The sequence below is a fragment of the Bactrocera oleae genome, chromosome 2 (genome assembly GCF_042242935.1).
Source record: "Bactrocera oleae isolate idBacOlea1 chromosome 2, idBacOlea1, whole genome shotgun sequence".
NCBI lineage: Eukaryota > Metazoa > Arthropoda > Insecta > Diptera > Tephritidae > Bactrocera > Bactrocera oleae.
Genome location: NC_091536.1, coordinates 95,050,084 through 95,062,555, shown reverse-complemented (window position 1 = coordinate 95,062,555; position 12,472 = coordinate 95,050,084). Strand labels below are relative to the sequence as shown.

General features: G+C 31.4%; 1 protein-coding gene across 10 annotated transcripts in view; it reads left to right on the top strand.

Annotated features, from left to right (window-relative positions):
- LOC106618957 (very long chain fatty acid elongase AAEL008004) overlaps positions 1-12,472 on the top strand; it is a 93,483-nt gene that overhangs the window by 44,632 nt on the left and 36,379 nt on the right. For 2 of the 10 annotated variants that reach the window (XM_036357140.2, XM_014236895.3), the window contains exon 2: positions 5,150-5,198. The exons of the other annotated variants lie outside the window; for them this stretch is intronic. The gene's annotated coding sequence lies outside the window, so the exon portion shown is untranslated. The remainder of the gene's footprint in view (positions 1-5,149; positions 5,199-12,472) is intronic. 10 annotated transcript variants of the gene reach the window in all.

The window sequence follows — 12,472 nt, the reverse complement described above, 5'->3', positions numbered from 1 at the left end:
AAATTTTATCATTGTTAAAACACCTTTGTCAGCAAGGGCATTGTCTTAATGGAAAATGATGTTTTGGTGCTTTCCTCACGAATTTTTTCATCCAGCTGATCCAAAAGGCTGCAATAATATTTAGAGTTGATTGTTTTACCTTTCTGCAGATAATCAATCAACAAAATTCCTTTTGCATCCCAAAAAACTGATGTGATAACCTTCTTTGCTGATCGTTGTGACTTCACCTGCTTTAGAGCTGAACAACCAGTCTCTTCAGTCTACTGTAAACGTTCTTGTTTCAATTTAGGATCATGGTGTTAGATCCATGTCTCATCTATAGCTATAAAACAACGCGAGAAATCGGCTTTATTCTGCTTAAAACGCTCCAAGTAACGCTGAAAAATTTGTTTTCGATCCAGATTTTGTTGAATTGTTAACGTGTGCGGCACTAACTTTCCAAACAGCTTTTTCATATGTAAGTCACCATATAAAATATGAAGTACTGAGATGCCTATTGATTTAGCACTTTCACGCTTAGTCAAACTTGGTTCTTCACTAACAATATTATGAACTTGCTCAATGATTTCTGGTGTGGTTGTGGTTTTTGGTCGTCCGGTTTTGGCATGACTCGTCTTCATGCCTAATACGACCACGTTTAAATTGACCAGCCCAAAATTCAACGGTACGTTTTGAAGTCGAGAACTCCTTATACACTTTTAACAATTGTTTATAAATTTCCTTTGCTTTTAAACCTTTTAAAACAAAGAATCTAATCACTGCGCGATATTCAAGTCTTTCCATATTAAAAAAAATACTCTGACACGTCAACTTCGAATGGCTTGTAAACAAATATTTAATAGACAGAATTTCTTCTAACTTTGCATGTGTTCTCACAGTGAGACCAACCAACTTTTCGACCAACCTGTAATTTCGTATTTTAAGTGCTCTACAAATACAATTTGTAATCTTTTTTACTTACACTTGTTGTTTTTCCGATAAATTTTACTTCATTAATATTAAGGTATTTGACCTAACAAATTAATTTACTTTGACCTACGAATTGGGTTTGTTAGCTCAATAAAATTTATTTGTCTGCAACTTTCGAAAACAAGTTTAATTAGTTACCTTAATGTTTAGATTAAAACTGATATATGTATATAAGAAAGTACGCATGTATAGGGTAGATACACGTACTATGTAAATGTAGGCTTTGTAATTGTTTTTTTCTGTTATATAAAATTTTGGCTACAATTAGGCGTTCAATATTATTGTATTAAAATTCTAATCCTATGTAATTCTTTACCGGTGGAAGGATTAGTTTGTAAGATATATTATAAAATATAGTCATTACCCAAGCTTTTCCGAAAAAATCCATAAATATTTTAGCTAAAATTTTAATATTAAGATTTTTAAAGAAATAAGTAGAGAATCATCCTAAAGCTTGAAACATTTTCCATCTCAGAACAACTTAGTCACTCACATATGTTCTATACGAAATCATATATATATATATATATTTTATATGTCGTATATATTAGTTGGTATATTTGAAAAGAAATGCAAAACACTTGTATACGAGTATACATATATTTAATTATATACGTCTATTTAATTCGCTTGCATTCCTAATTTACTGCAAAGGTATCTCTTGTCTGGATTTTTTTTGGAAATATACCAAATGAAGCGACAATTAGTGCTTATATTGAACTGATTTTCATAAATTAATTTTGTTCAAAGAAATTGTTGTCGAAAGTGTTTTGTCAAGTTAGCTTTAAATTTAATTTCAGTCGGTGTTTGATGTTCACTTGAGCAAGTAATTTGTGAAGAATTTGGTGGTAATATACGAAAAATAATTAAAAAATTTAATTAAATAATTAAAAAAGAAAAGTTACTAAGATAAAAAGTAGAATATTAAACCTCGTTTTTTTTAATAACAGCTATAAAAATAGAAAAATCTGCAAATCAATTATTTGTGTATAATATAAAATAACTAAATACTAAGTGTGTGTAACTTAACTACTACATTTACAACATATACACATTTTTTATTTAATTTTTTTAAACAATTTAAAATTAGTTTATTAATTTTATTTCATTATTAAATAAATTATTTAAAAAGTCATTATTTTTCTTAGTTTATTATAACTCTTTTTTATTTTCGATGCCATGCAATTTAAATATTTTATATTTATTAATCTTATTTATTATTAAAGTTATTAAAACTATTATTGAGCTATATATATGCTATAGTAGGCCGATCTGAACAATTTCTTTGGAGATTGTACCGTCGCCTTGAACCATAATCTGTGCCGAATTTCGTGAAGATGATTTATCAAACACCAATATTTTCCATATAAGGACTGAATTTTGCTCATTCAAATCGATTCAGCTCATCATTGCGATCATTTATATAAGTACATATATTTTTCCTTCTGGGTGTTACAAACTTGGTGGCAAACTTAATATACCCTGTTCAGGGTTTAAAATATATTTGCTTTTTAAAATGATTAAAAAACATCGTATAAGTTATTTAAATATTTATATTTTTAAATACAAATTTATATATACATATGTAGATATACAATATTTCAATATAGTTTCAACCTTTTTTTTTTTTTTGCAAATTGGAAAGTTGGAATTATCATAGTCATTTGAGTAGTCATAAAACTAACTAATCAGACCTCTTTTATAAATACATAAAGTTTAAATTGATATAAGTAAAAGTCTGCATGCTAATCGTGTGCCAGATATACTGAAACACACACACGCAGGTCTCGTTTTTTTGGGACAATTTAATTCTAAAGCACAAAGTGATATTATTTATGAGTCAAAACTATAAAATCCCGTTTTAAAATCGAGTTTCTTTCACAAATTTCGTGTGCGTATTGACACTTTCATTCTTCTGTTGCCATTTTTTTTTTTGTTGCATATTAATGGCAACATGCTGCCACAGAGAGACTGTTACTATGTTTATAAGTATATGTGTAGGTATATATGCTTGTATTTCGATATCAATAAGCCAGAATGAATAATTTATTAAAAGTTCAATTATCAGCAGCGCTAGAAGAGGCTTGGTATCTGATTTTGGGTCTCTATATGTGTCTATATATGTGAGTGCATATGTAAATGCGATTTAAATAAATAAGTTTATGACTTTTTCTTTTTAAATCAATGAGTTAAAAATCTGCTTACACAGGTTTTATGTTAATGCTTCTATATGTACATACATATATGTAATTGTAAGTAGTATGTATATATATACCTTTACAAATTTATTTTGCATTTAAAATTATTTTAATTTCTGAATCTTCAACAAAAACAAAGTGACCAGATTTCCAATCTTAAAATGGCACTGAACTAATTAGGGAATTCATAAATATTTCGGGGATTTTTCATAAAATTGTGTTATATGGTCATATGTATGTATAAGTTTAGCAAAGAGAACTTAAAGCATAGGCAAATATAATTCTGCTCTTTACTCAAAGTAAAAATCTGTTTAATTATTTAAAGAGGCGCTTACACATTTTTTCTTACAAGCAATTCACCTGAATAAATCATCATTATTCCGTGTGAATCAACTCGAATCACTTTTTCATTTGAATTATTTCGCAAACACGTGCTTAATTTATAAAAAAATCTCACTGCAATCAGTTGTCAAGAAGTGGGTTGGTATTAAATTTATGTTCAATTCCCCACCCAATCGGGACGGACAGCTCTAATTTGCATGTAAAAAGTTTATAAGAGCAATTTACAATTTATTTTAACTTTGTTGGTGTTACAAAAAGTTTATTAATTATTTATGATTTTTATTTACATAGGCTCCTCTCTAATGTTAGATGTAGTTATTCAACGCACATGCGATGATAATTAATTAGAAATATAATTATACTAAATGTGAAATTCTAATAGAAAAAATATTTAACGCCATTTGTTAATACAATTTAGCTTAGGTTAGGTTAAGTTATTAAGGTTATAACATTTTTCTTTCTATTATTTTCTTTTTAGTTTGAATTAAATTTTTCGATCATTTGGCAACCCTTCTCAAAAATATATTTTTCGCAGATATTGCGTCAAAATGTTCGTCTGAAGCAGTAATCATATTTATATTAATTTACTTGAAACAGATTTTTAAACAAGTGGCAGCACTTCTCAAAAATATTTTCAAGTGTAGGCTTTCTACAAAACAACCTATGGGTGATATTTTTACTTAATAATTTTGAGGATTAATAGTTTCAGTCATGTGGCAACATTTCTAAACAAAATGTTAAGCTTTAAATTAATTAATAGTTTCAGTCATGTGGCAACATTTCTAAACAAAATGTTAAGCTGCAAACTTCTTTCATTTTAAATCCATAATGCGCTGTTTTTTTTATACTTAATATTTTCAAATCGATGGCAACCTCTTGTCTGTTTCGTTACAAATAAGCTGTGACTGCACAATTCATGAAAAATAGCGATTCAACCTTCTTTCTGCACGGTGACATGGTGTAGCGCATTTTCGTTGCAGTCATGAAATTTTACCAGCGTGCCTAAATGAGAGGAAGTTCAAAAACATTTATACTTACATTATTTTAAAATGTTACATAAGAATATTTTATATGAAATATTTTCTGTCCTGCGATAATTCTCTCCACCAAACAACTGTTGACCGAATGCAGGCAAAGTTAGGAAGCAATTTGAGAAAAGTACCGACGCAGTTTTATAAAATCCCCTCTAAAAATAAATAACTTACTTGAAATGTTTATAACCAAAAATTAAATGAGCAAATTAACAGCCATCGACATATGAGTGCACATAGGTATGTGTGTATGTATGTACTCCCATAAGTATATTAATGCATGAAGAGAATCCGCTTTATTTATTTGTAGTAAATTAGACACTCATCGAGGCCATTTCAATGCCTTTATGAATGATGGGAAACAGAAAATTGTGCGTACTTACTTAGTTGTGTTTTTGTTTTTGTTGTTGTTGGCTTATTTTCTAAAGTCATTTAATCACATGCAAAAAGTGCAAACAGCTACTTATAAAATGAACTATTTCCAGACTAGTTACAAATTTCGATATCTATATCTATATCTGCATATATCATCTCCATAAATACATTAAAATGATATTTAATTTTTATTATAAACTATAACTAATTATATGTTCTCTTTTTTTATTGCAGGTAAGCCATTTTTTAAAGTGATATCTTAGTCTTCAAGCTGTACTTTGCAGTAAGTTTAACTTCTGTATATGTAAAATCTCGTATTATTATATTTCATGGTTAAGACAGCGCCTTAAAAAGTGCAGTGTAGCAAAAAAAAATTTTTTTTTAATAAGCTGTAAGCAAACTAAATCATAAAAGCGAAATGTGGAGTGCTCTGAATACCAAATTTAGATTTCCTAATTCTAGCAGATATACCCATTGATATTGAATTAAGCACATACCATATGCCGCTCGAATTCTTTTACTACAAAAATTACATTTTGAAGGAATTTATTTTATGATAAGCTTATTTACTCATTTCTGGTTCTTAGCAGTAAATATTTATGTATATGGCAAACTAGCAACTCTCCCTTAAAATTAAAAATATTTTTACTATTAGTAGTGTTAGTAACATTACCATTAGGTTAGTATTTACAAGATCACCAATATTCGCGGCATCGATTTCGATCCTTTAAGTTCATTGATCATTTTACTAAGATTTGTAGGCTGGTCTCTTCTGAAAGAGCCAGAATGTAGGCAATCATTTATATTTATTATCTTTTGGCCTACATTTAGGATGTTGTTAGTAAAACAAACGGTCAAAAGTAAGTTCTACTAGCTATTATATATTTCACATGTAAAAATTTAATTCTTGTAGTTTCACACTTACTTAGAGCATGTGTAATAGCCGAAACTTTGTAGGATAGTATCAAACAATTTTACAACATTCGTGCTTTCACTGCGGTTGTTATTTGAGTGTAGTGCATTTTTTTGCAATCAAAACCAAGATAAGAGCTAAAAAGCAATTGAAAAATAAAAAAACAACTTGTAACCTCAATGCCACGCCCACACATTAAGTGGAAAGTATAGTTCTGGTACACAAACCACTAAGACGGGTCAAATCAAGCCCAAATATTACATTATATAATATATATATATGTATGTATGTACATATGTGCACGGGTATTCATGTCTAGTCTGACACATTATGTACATAGCACTACATATGTATACTTGTATATAGTATACATATAATTGTGCTTTACAAGTATATAGTGCATAGGGTGCGTGCTGTTTTGGTAACATAATACCGTTTTTATGGCTTAAAGCGGAAATATGTCAGCAAAACGGGTGGGCGGTCAGTGGTCCTACCCTGCACTAAAGAAGCCACATTTTACAACCTTTTTGTTTGCAGCTCAGGGTGGGTTCTTTGCTTTGGTTATTGTTTTAGTGTTTTTAGCACACATTTTCACTTTGAAATAATTACTCATTGTTGGCAGTATTTGTATTAAGTTTACAACAATAGAACTTTTGGTACATAAAATAAATTTATAATTAGTTCGACAATGCAATTGCACATTTTCGCAGGGCTACTTGGTGTGGGTGTGTGTTTGTGGCAGTTGCAATGGTGTTTCTTTAAGAGCCTTGTGAATCACATATCAGTTGGGTGTGCAAATGCACGGCTGTAAATAAATACATTAAAAATTATCAGCGATGTTTTTATTATCTCTTTAAATGAGTAAAAAACTATGAATGATTTAGCAAAATTGTTTTTGTTGTATGAAATTTTCCTTACTTAGCACAAAGTTTTATGTTGAAAAGCATTTTAAAGAAGTGAGTGTATGCTTGGCAGCGGCATGAAATTACTGAAAGTTTTATAACACTTAAGGTCCTTAACACGCAAGTTCCAAATGCTGACTTTTCAAATTAAATATTCTCAAACTCATAATCCTTGCCACATAATATGCAATTATGTAGTACGCACACTTTTAAAAGAAAATTAATAAATATTGGATTCGACATACTTTGGTTAGATTTCGGTTATATTTCTACACTAAAAATTATATAGGGCTTCTCAAATGATTTATATGAGTTTTTTAGAGAGCTTGCAAAGAAAATCATTTGACTGAAGACTTTCCTACATATCAGTATATTCATACAGATGAAAACAAAATTGTTTCCTTCATTTGGAATCACAGAAAGAGACATTTTTATTTGATAGTTTCAATATTTTTTAATATGGCCTATTTTGATCGTATAATCGCGGTGTTTTAGTACTTAACCTTAAGCAGTTTAAATTTTAGGGAATTTAAAGATTTTGTATTTGAGGGTTCATATCATATTAAGGAATCTGATTTAAAGAAATACTAATTTTGGTTTCTGATTTCGTATCTATATATATATAATAGTTTTGTTTAATAAGTAAAAAAACGATTTTAATGAATATTTGATTAAAACTAAACCATATCATAAATTTCCCGCTAATAAATGACATTTTTTTTAAATTGTTATACATATTTGAATCCCGTATCAATTACCATAAAAAGTAATAAGTTGATACAACAAGAAGTCTCACTCATATATATTATTCATATACGATACGTTCAGTCAAGTGTCTGTTATAAATGGAATTTTAAGGTTATGTATGGTTTCAAATTCAGAGCTTGATGCATTTTGGCGCCGGATTATAATGCTATAGACAGCTTCGAACTGTTTCACGCGCTCAAATCAAATCAAATGAATAAAATGGAGTTAAAGTATGATTTATTTGCTTAGTCTTATTTTAATCGGTTTTAAAGACTATCTGCACGTGCTCGTTTTAATCGAAAACATTAGTGATCCTCGGGAAAGCGGGAATATTGCAGCTTGCTAAATATATCCTTACATTTTTAGCCATTATTTTAAAGAAAGAACTCTTCAAGTGCAAACTCTTCAATTGTCTTGTAAATTGTTAAACTTTTTTTTATTAAATACTAAATGTATCAGTCTTGCAATCAAAAAATAATTATTCACTTACATAAAATGGTGTCAGCCCCTACACACACATACCAAAGCAGTACCAAACACCTAGCGAACAATAAGAATAACGTCCAGTTAGAAAGTGGAGTAGGCGATTAAACTTCGATTGCGTCTGTTTGGCGTCACCGATGTCGTGCCTTTTACTTAGTACAAATATTATTGTGTTTCCATAACAGACATATTGATGTAAAGAAAAACATTACTACATAAGTATATTTGTATGTGTGTGTGTCAGAATGTTACTAAGCTCACTGCTGAAGTTTTAGACATTGACTCATCGATAAGTTACTTTCAACCCTATCCGAGGTTCTACGCTTCTTCTAGCTCCCATCGTTCTCATGCGCGAACATATACTTGTAGAATACAGAAAATACTGAATAACGAGGATTTTCTCGAATATGCAGGTGCAACAAGACGCATATTCTCAACTCGTTTGCGACGCTCCGCGCTCAGTGTGAGTGTTGTGTAACCCCTATTTCGTACACACTATTATGTAGGTACGTGTGTATCCTTTCGCAACACACAATTCATTCAAGAAAATATTGCTGGAAAAGCGCTGAAAACTCTTACTTTGAGAGCCAAACATATAAAGAGTATAAGGGATACTCGTATTACGAAAGAGTTCAAGCTGTGGGATAAAAGAGAAATTGACTTTGGGCTGAATTGCTGGCCGAAGGCAAACAGTGAAATCTAGGTAATATGAAGAGTCAACAGTGAGTGGCGAGAGAGCTAGGTATGAAAAAAATAAAAATAAATAAAGTAATCGGCGGAAGTAAAGGCTGCTAACTTTGCCAAGTGAATGAACGCGGCGCCGGGAGACGTGTGGGCGCTTTGTGTGGCGCCGCAGCGCATTGTTTTTGCTATACTGAAATTTTCTCCATGTACGTACATATATATGTATGAATGCACATAATTGCTTGTTGTAGCAACGCTTTCTTATTTTGTTCTCATGCGAACACTAAACGACATTGAAGAGCGTCAGCGCGCAGTCACGTGACCCATTGTCAGACGTAAAGGAGTTGATTACGCGCGCAAAACCCACTCAGCCTATGCTGCGGTCGCCAAGCCGAACGAACGCCACCGATAGCTGTGTGTGTTTATGTGTGCGCGTTGCAATATGTTGTCGCCACGCTACAACAATACCACGTGCTATAGTGCCACTCAGTGATTGAGCAGCTGTGGCAGCAACACAAGCGTGTTTGTGTGTTTGTATGTATGTATGTTTGTACAACTTGTGTGTGACGGATATGTGTTTGCTCTGTGATTTTAAATAGCTTGGCGTTTTGCGCTTTTCTTCGCCTGCACTCAAACGCCTCACTCGTCTTCTTATTACATTGTCCCTCAAGTTGCCTTATTATTGTTGTGGATTTTTGTTTTGCCTTTTTTGTTGTTGCACATACAATACAACTCTGTTGCTTACTCATGGCATATTTACTCACACATGTACATACATATATATTTACATAATTTTTCTTTCGTGCCTACTGCTATTCCGTCGTCTATTGAGACAAAGCTGTTAAGGTGCTGAGTATTTGGACAAAACCAGGTCAATGAAATAAGCGGATATACGTGCGAGTAAATATCCATGCGAATACAACACATGTGTGTGGATGCATATGTCTCTTCACGTCAACACCTGTCTGTCTGTTGCCAGTGATCGATTTGTGACGGCATATACATATATACGTACTAAATACAAATATATACTATTGCGCATACATACATATGTACATCAATATGCACTTGACGCCATTTGTTACGTATACGCTGCGTCCGTCTTTCGGCACTTTTCGATGTTTCTGCCCGTTTGCTTGTATGTTTAAGAATTTTAACATATTTACTTTTAACATATTTGTTCATATACAGTAGGATGTTTGTGTTTTGAACTGCTACGTCGAGCCCCTCAAATGACTCCTTAACAAATATTTGCATTTGTTTTGAGCCTAAGTAGCTGTGTGCGCTATTGAAATTGTTATTTGTCCTGTGGCATAATCAATTTACATACCAAATATGTGGTGTGACTAACGCTGCTAATTTTGCTTCAGTTATTGCCCTGAGCATGTGTGTTTGTGTACATTACTTCTTCTTCTTTTTGTAATTTTCCTCAATTAGGCCAGGTCAGCCTTTTCTAATTGAGTGTTGTCAATATTTTTGCTGCATTGAAGCTTTATTTCATTAATTACATGCCTTGTTAACTGATTGTTGTCAAATATAAGTAGTTATACTTACGTCAGTTAATTAAACGAACTTTTTTTATACTTTTTTTTCAGCGGTGGTACTCTGTAGTATGGAAAATATTATTTTTTCGAGAAATAGCTAAAATTGTAAACATATTTGGAGGAGTCGAAAAATCGTTGCTTCAATTTCACTTTATAATCTAAAAAATTTATTTGGTAGACAGCTCAAAAAACTCTCTCCAAGCATGAGCTCTTAAAATTAATAGTCCTCCAATTTTAAGTTTCGTATAATTTTTCAGTGTTAGAAAGAAAAATGTTTATCTCTATTTACTATTTGAAAAAAATATTTTGTATTTTATTTTTTTAGGAAATTGAATTTTTTTTTAAAATTGCCTCTCACAAGTTTTTCGTAAGCCTCACCTTTCAAAATTTATTGAAGGTAACAAAATTTTTTGTTAGCGAGCTGTAAAATTCATGCAAAAGAAAAATATGTCTTAAAATAATTAAACTTTAACCTTATGAAAAATCTCTGCGGTCTTTTTTTTACTAATAAAGGGATTATCAAAACACATTTCTTACATTTTTCGTTATTAGTGGTTTTATGAGAGCATGACAAAAACTGATTTCAGGACCCTCATTAATTGATTTTTGCCACACAAATAATTGTCTTCTCTAAGAAGCACTTAAAAAAACTCATTTGAAACATTTTATAAATGTATAATAATTTTTATAACAAAAATCGCCACCCCACTATTTTACATATATCAAACCTTATAAGTATGCTAGCATAATTGGCATAATTGGCTGTTTTTCAGATTGTATGTCGGAAATAATTGCTTTGAAAGATTCCATGGATTCTGTTATGGCGGTGGTTAAATCCAAAGTAACTACTCTATACATCTTGATGTGCTTCCGTCAAAACAAATTCTTAAAAGTTTTATGTTAGCTACATTCACTATATTATATTCAATGTTTGTCATTTTATCATCGCAATAATGAATAAAATATGCGCCAAACCGCCCACAATCGTCAAGTTTTTTTAAATTATAGGTTTCACTCCACATATACTCACACACTAACACCCACATAAAGTTTTCAAGCAATATATGTACATACTTCAATAAATTTAACTTTTCTTCGCTATTACTATTACCTTCGCGTGTGGCAGTCGTGCTTATTGAAACAAAGGGTGTGTCCCGCAAAACGCGTCCTGCTTGGCCGCTCAGTAATCACACTAGGGAGTTGTAGCTCACCTACAAACAGATTTGAGATTAACCTTACGTTATAATTTAATAACTTTTTCGATTGCCGTTTGTATGTGTATGTGTGTACATAATCACACTTAATTTTGATTACATTTTCATAATTAAAAGTGATTAGAAAAGAGTATCAACGTTTTCAATTATTAAGCTTAATTAGTTTTATTTAATTGCCTAAAGCTTGTTGCGTTACGGATGTTTTTTTTCTTAAAGAGTCAAAGGAATTTTTAGAGATATCTTGATGAAACTTGCTCCATAGGTTCCCTAGCGCTCAAGAGAGGTGCAGATGAGCGTAATCGGATTACCGCCACACCAATAAAACGCTATTAAAAGAAAACCTATTAAGTTCCATAACTAAGCATTTAAATAAGATACTGAACTGTAAGGTGATCATGGTAATAACGGACACCTATTGGCTGAAATTTTTTTTAAAGTGGGCGTAGCCTAGCCCTCTAAATGGTTTAATGTACATATCTTCCAAGCCGTTGAAGCTAACTTAACCAAATTTGCTGGGATGAAATATTTTTAGCACTTTTTCACACGCTGTGAAAATGGGTAAAATTAGATAATAACCATGCCCAATCCCCATATAACGGTTATGTTGAAGATGGTAGAAGTGCGATAACTCACTAAATAATTGCGCCATAAGCATTAAATTTCACAAACAAGATTTTAGGGATGAGCTTAATAGGAGGAGGTGTAAAAATTGGTAATTGCGCGTGGCACCACCAACGTTTGGCTGTAATCTTCTATCTTAGCAACTATCGAACTAATTTCAAACAAATTTGGTATGCGAGGTTACCAACCCATTCCTATCACAAACTGTGAAAATAATCGAAATCGTACAACGACTTTAAAACTATGCAGCTTAAAGCATTAACTATCCATGCTGTCATTTGCATAAAAAATTTACTTCAAAGCATCCGTAATGAAAGTGAAAAAACCACTTGTGGTTAAGTAATAAGAGCACATTAAACTGTGAAAAATAAATATAGTTTAAAAAAACTAAAAAATATAGATTATAATATTTTGTTTACCTTTACCAGGCTTAGACTATAGTATAAGTT